Below are 6,000 nucleotides of genomic sequence, written 5' to 3'. Positions count from 1 at the left end.
TACCTTACTTTAGTAAATATTTCTTAAAAGCCCCACAAAAGTAATTGTGTGAGCAAAAAACAACAGAACTCTAATCACAGTATAGCAGTAAATTCAGGCAAAAGACACATTTCTTGAAATCGGCACAAGAGGCTCCACACAATTACATAGGAACACCAAATTGGAAGGGAATACCTTTGATGAGGAAAGAAAAGACCACCACCTAGAGTTTCCCCAGAGTCCTCACTGGCAGGGGTGGGGGAAAACTGATAGTGTATTAGAAAGAATCGCCCCCAGACTAACACAGGCACCATGGGGAAACAGCACAGAATTCCACCACAGGAAGTGGATAAAGCTAGGAGCCCTGAAGTCTCAACCAAGAATATTCACCTACAGAACCTCTCTGAAAAGAATATTTCAGAGGAGGAGGAGGAGGAGAAGGAGGAGGAGGAGGAAGAGGAGGAGGAGGCTGGATCCATAGTACAGTGGGTAGGGCATTTGCTTTGCACGAGGCCAGCATGGGTTTATTCCCAGCATCCCATACGGTCCCCTAGCACTGCCAGGAGTGATTCCTGAGTGCAGAGCCAGAAGTAACCTGTGTGCATCGCCAGGTGTAACACAAAAAGCAGAAAAAAAAAAAGAGGAGGATGAGGAAAAGAAGAAGGAGGAGGATGAGGAAAAGAAGAAGAAAGAAGCCATAGTGGCAGACTGGGAGGGCTGATTGGGCTGGTTGGAGGGAAATTGGGACATTGGTGGTGGGAAATGTACACTGGTTGGGGCTGGAATGCTAAGTACAGTGAGTGGAGTACCTGGATTCAATCCCTGGTATCCCTATGGTTCCCCGTGCACCTCTAGGAGTAATTCCTGAGTGCAGAGCAAGGATGATCACCATGTACCAAAAAAAAATGTACACTGGTGAAGGGACAGGTGTTGGAACACAGTATGGCTGAAACCCAATCATGAGTAACTTTGTAACTGTATATTTCATGGTGATTCGACAAAACAAATAAATAAATAAAATCAGGAGGAGATGAGTGCAGGAATGAGAAAACTACAAGAAGAAATGTCAGAATTTTAAAATGTGATAGGTGAATGAAAAAAATCTATGGAGGCCTCAACAGTAGAGTAACAATACCCGAGGACAAAATCAGTGAGCTCCAAGATGAGATGCAGAAAACCTTCAAGCAATGGTAGAAGATAGGGGGGGAAATATAAAAATAAATGAACAGTGGACAAGGGAACTATGCAATGAAATAGAGAGGATAAGAATCACTGGAGAGGCTGGAGCAATAGCACAGCAGGTAGGTGTTTGCCTTGCATGTGGCCAACCCGGGTACGATTCCCGGATATGATTCCCAGCATCCCATATGGTCCCTCTGAGCACCGCCAGGAGTAATTTCTGAGTGCAGAGCCAGGAGTAGCCCCTGAACACCGCCGGGTGTGACCCAAAAAGAAAAAAAAATAACAAAACCAAAAAAAAAAAAAAAGAATCACTGGAGTCCCAAAGTGATAGGAAGGCAATTCCAATGAAGAAGTAACAGTCAAAGACATCATGCTGAAAAGTTCATGTACACAACTTCATGTACAAACAACAACTCAGGAATTTTTTAGATTTCAAACCAACTTTAATAGAATTGAAGGGGCTACTTTAAGACAAGACAAATCCCACATACATACCAAACTTGCACAGAAATATGGCACAAAACTCCATGACAAGGGGCTCGAGCGATAGCACAGCGGGTAGGGCATTTGCGTTGCACACAGATGACCCAGGTTCAATTCCCAGCATCCCATATGGTCCCCTGAGCACCGCCAGGAGTAATTCCTGAGTGCATGAGCCAGAGGTAACCCCTGTGCATCACTGGGTGTGACCCAAAAAGAAAAAAAAAGAAAAAGTTCTGCTGTCTGCAAGAAACACGTTTGAATAGTCAGAGAAAACACAGATTCAAAGTCAAAGGCTGGGAGACAATCCTTCAAGAAAATGACTCCCGAGTGGTTGAAAAGGGAGATAGCAGCTGGGATAAAGAATGGTCCATTATGACAATAATGGTTGGAAGGGAATGCTCTGGATGGAAGATGTGTGCTGAAAGTGGGTAAAGGACCAAACAAGATGGCTTCTCGGTATCTGTATTGCAAAACAGAATGCCCAAAAGGAGAGAAGGGGGGGTGGAGAGAGAGAGAGAGAGAGAGAGAGAGAGAGAGAGAGAGAGAGAGAGAGAGAAGAGAGAGAAGAAAAGTTCCTACCATAGAGGCAGGCAGGAGGAATACTGGAGATACTGGTGGCGGGAAATGTACACTGGTGGAGGGATGGGTGTTGGAACATAGTATGATGGAAACCTGATCATGAAAGCTTTGTAACTGTATCTCACAATGATTCAATTAAAAAAAAGAAAGCTCCCTCAAGGGGCTGGAATGGGTACACTGGGTAGAGTGTTTGCCTTGCATGCGGCTGACCCAGGTTCGATCCCTGGCATTCCATATGTGGTCCCCTGAGCACCTTTAGGAGTAACTCCTGACTGCAAAGCCAGGAGTAACACCTGAGCACTGCCAGGTGTGACACAAAAAGAAATTAAAAAAAAAAATTCTCAAAAAGTCTGGGGTGGCCATAGTATGGCCACACTATTATCAGATGGCATAGACTTCAGGCTCAAAAAGATTATGAAACATAGACGGTTGCTTTTTAATAATCAAGAGATATGTACATCAGGAAAAAATCTTACTCCTAAACATATATGCACCAAATGAGGGACTAGCAAAATAGTTAAACAAGTGTAAATAGATTTCAAGGAGGACATTAATAGCAACACAATAATAACTGGAGATTTCAACACCACTCCGAGCACCGCCAGGCATAATTCTTGAGTGTAGAGCCAGAAATAACTCCTGATCATCACCAGGTGTGACCCAAAAAGAAAAAAAAACCCACCTGAGATTTCAACACCATTGTGTCACCTCTTGATAGATCTATGAGACTAAAACTCAGCAAGTAAATACAACATTTGAAGGAAGAAATGGAAGATGGTGGTAGTGTGTGTATGTATATAAAACACACACACACACACACACATATGCACATATGGCTTTTCATCCCCCAAAAGCCTATAAACATTTTTCTCCAATGCACATGCAACATTATCCAATATAGACCACATGATGGACCACAAAACATACAGCCATAAAATAAAAAAGATAGAAATTGTATCAATTATCTTCTCAGACCACATGCACTAAAAGTAGAAGTTAATTACAAACAAATCAAAACCCAAGAAATTAAACAGCTCAGTACTGAACAACCAGTCGGTCTGAGAATCAACCAAAGAGAAACTCAAAAGATTACTGGAAGCAAAAGAGAATGAGGACACAGCTAACACAAGCTAACAGAACTTGTGGGACACAGCAAAAGCCAGTGCTAAAAAGAAAGTTTATAGCTCTGCAAGCATTCATCAGGAAGGAAGACAAGGCTAACATAAATAACTTGAATGCACAGCTTGAGAAACTGAAGAATACCACCAAAAGGAGCCACCCAAGGCAGGCAGGAAGAAGGAAATAATAAAATTTAGAGCAGAAATTAATATATTTGAATCCCAGAAAACAATCCAAAAAAGCTGATACTTTAAAAAAATAAACAAAATCGATGAACCACTAGCAAGACTCAGAGAGAGAGACAGAGAGAGAGACAGAGAGAGAGAACTCTAATAAACTGAATTAGAAATGAAAGAGGGACGTCACAACATACACCACAGAAATTCAAAGGATCATCAGAGATTACTTTGAGAATCTTTATGGCATGAAATGAGAGGACCTAGAAGAAATAGATAAATTCTTGGACTCCTATAACTTCCCAAGGCTGAACCAAACTGACCTGGAATACCTGAACAGATCAATCACTATCGAGGAAATTGAAAAAGTGGCCAAAGTCTTCCCCCAAACAAAAACCGAGGCCCAGATTAATTCACTAGTGAAATCTTCCAGGATACTGAATTAACAGAAACATTCCCAAACAGTTTCTATGAAGCAATCATCTCCTGATACCAAAAGCAGACACAAGCACCAAAAAAAAAAAAAAAGAAAGAAAGAGAGAGAGAACTACAGGCCAATATCATTGATGAACACAGACGCCAAGATCCTCAAGAAAATACTAGCAATAGAATACAACTCACTAGGGGCTGGAGAGATAACACAGCGGGTAGGGCGTTTGCCTTGCACGCAGCTGACCCGGGTTCAAATCCCAGCATCCCATATGGTCCCCTGAGCACGGCCAAGGGGTAATTCCTGAGTGCAGAGCCAGGAGTAACCCCTGTGCATTGCCAGGTGTGACCCAAAAAGCAAAAAAAAAAAAAGAATACAACTCAGCAGAACGTTAATACATCATAACCAAATAGGACTCATCCCAAGGATGCAAGTGTGGTTTAACATATAAAAGTCAATCAACATAATATACCATATCAATAAAAGAAAAATAAAATATATGATCATATCAATAGATGCGGATAAATCATTTGACAAGATTCAGCACCCATTCATTATTTATTTATGTATTTATTTATTTATGCTTTTTGGGTCACACCCGGCGATGCACAGGGGTCACTTCTGACTCTGCACTCAGGAATTACCCCTGGTGGTGCTCAGGGGACCGTATGGGATGTTGGGAATCTAACCCGGGTTGGCCACATGGAAGGCAAACACCCTACCTGCTATCACTCCAGCCCCACCCATTCATGATTAAAAAAAACCAAACTCTCAAAGAAATGAGAATTGAAGGAAAGCCATCTACCAAGCCCACAGCAAACATATTCAATGGAGAAAAACTAAAAGCCTTCCCTCTAATATCAGGCACAAGAAAAGGTTTCCCACTTCTATTCAATATAGTAGTGGAAGTACTTTCCATAGCAGTTAGGCAAGAAAAAGGGCATCCAGATAGGATGAAGTCAAGCTCTCACTATTTGCAGATGACATGATACTAGAAATTCTTTAGAAATCCTAAAGACACTGCCAAAAAAGCTCCTAGAAAAACAGATTCATATCATAAAGTGGCAGGATACAAAATTAATATGTAAAAATTCATGGCTTTCTTATATACAAATAATAAAGAAGATATATTTGAAAATAATCCCATTCACATTTGTGCCTCAAAAAATCAAGTACCTCTGGAATAAAGACAGACTTTATGACCAATGGGTCAGAATTGAATACCGTATGACAAAACCCCATATATATCAAGTTAATTTTCAATAAAGGAGCTGAGAACAAGAAATGGAGGAAAGAAAGCCTCTTCAACAAATGGTGTTGGGAAAATTGGATAGCTACATGTAAGAAACTAAAGCTGGATCCATATCTTACACCTCACACAAAAGTCAATTCAGGGGCTGGAGTGATAGCACAGCAGGTAGGGTGTTTGCCTTGCACGCAGCCAACCCGGGTTCGATTCCCAGCATCCCATATGGTCCCCCCAGCACCACCAGGAGTAATTCCTGAGTGCATGAGCCAGGAGTAACCCCTGTGCATTGCTGGGTGTGACCCAAAAAGAAAAAAAATGTCAATTCTAAGTGGATCAAAGACCTTGAGATCAGACCAGAAACCATAAAGTACACTGAGGAAAATATAGGGAGAACACTTCAAGATTTGGACTTCAACGGTACCTTCAATAATCTGGCAGAGGCAACAAAATTAAAAGTAAATAAATGGGACTAGAGAGCTTCTGCATGACTAAAAAAAAAAAACAGGAACTAAAACTAAAAGACAGCTAACTGAATGAAAATAAAAAAACACCTTACATTCAACACATCAGATAAAGGTTTGATATCCGAGATATATAAAGTACTTACAAAGATCAGCAAAGTAAAATTCAAAAACCCTATCAACAAATGGGCAGAGGAATAGACACTTCTCAGAAAAGACATATGGATAGCCAGTAGGCACATGAAAAAAAAAAAAACGCTCAGCATCAGTTATCATCAGAGAAATCCAAATCAAGACAATGAGATACCATCTCACACCAGTGAGAATTGTCACTGTCACTGT

The sequence above is a fragment of the Sorex araneus genome, chromosome 2 (assembly GCF_027595985.1).
Source record: "Sorex araneus isolate mSorAra2 chromosome 2, mSorAra2.pri, whole genome shotgun sequence".
NCBI classification, from domain to species: domain Eukaryota; kingdom Metazoa; phylum Chordata; class Mammalia; order Eulipotyphla; family Soricidae; genus Sorex; species Sorex araneus.
This window is presented reverse-complemented; position numbering follows the sequence as displayed.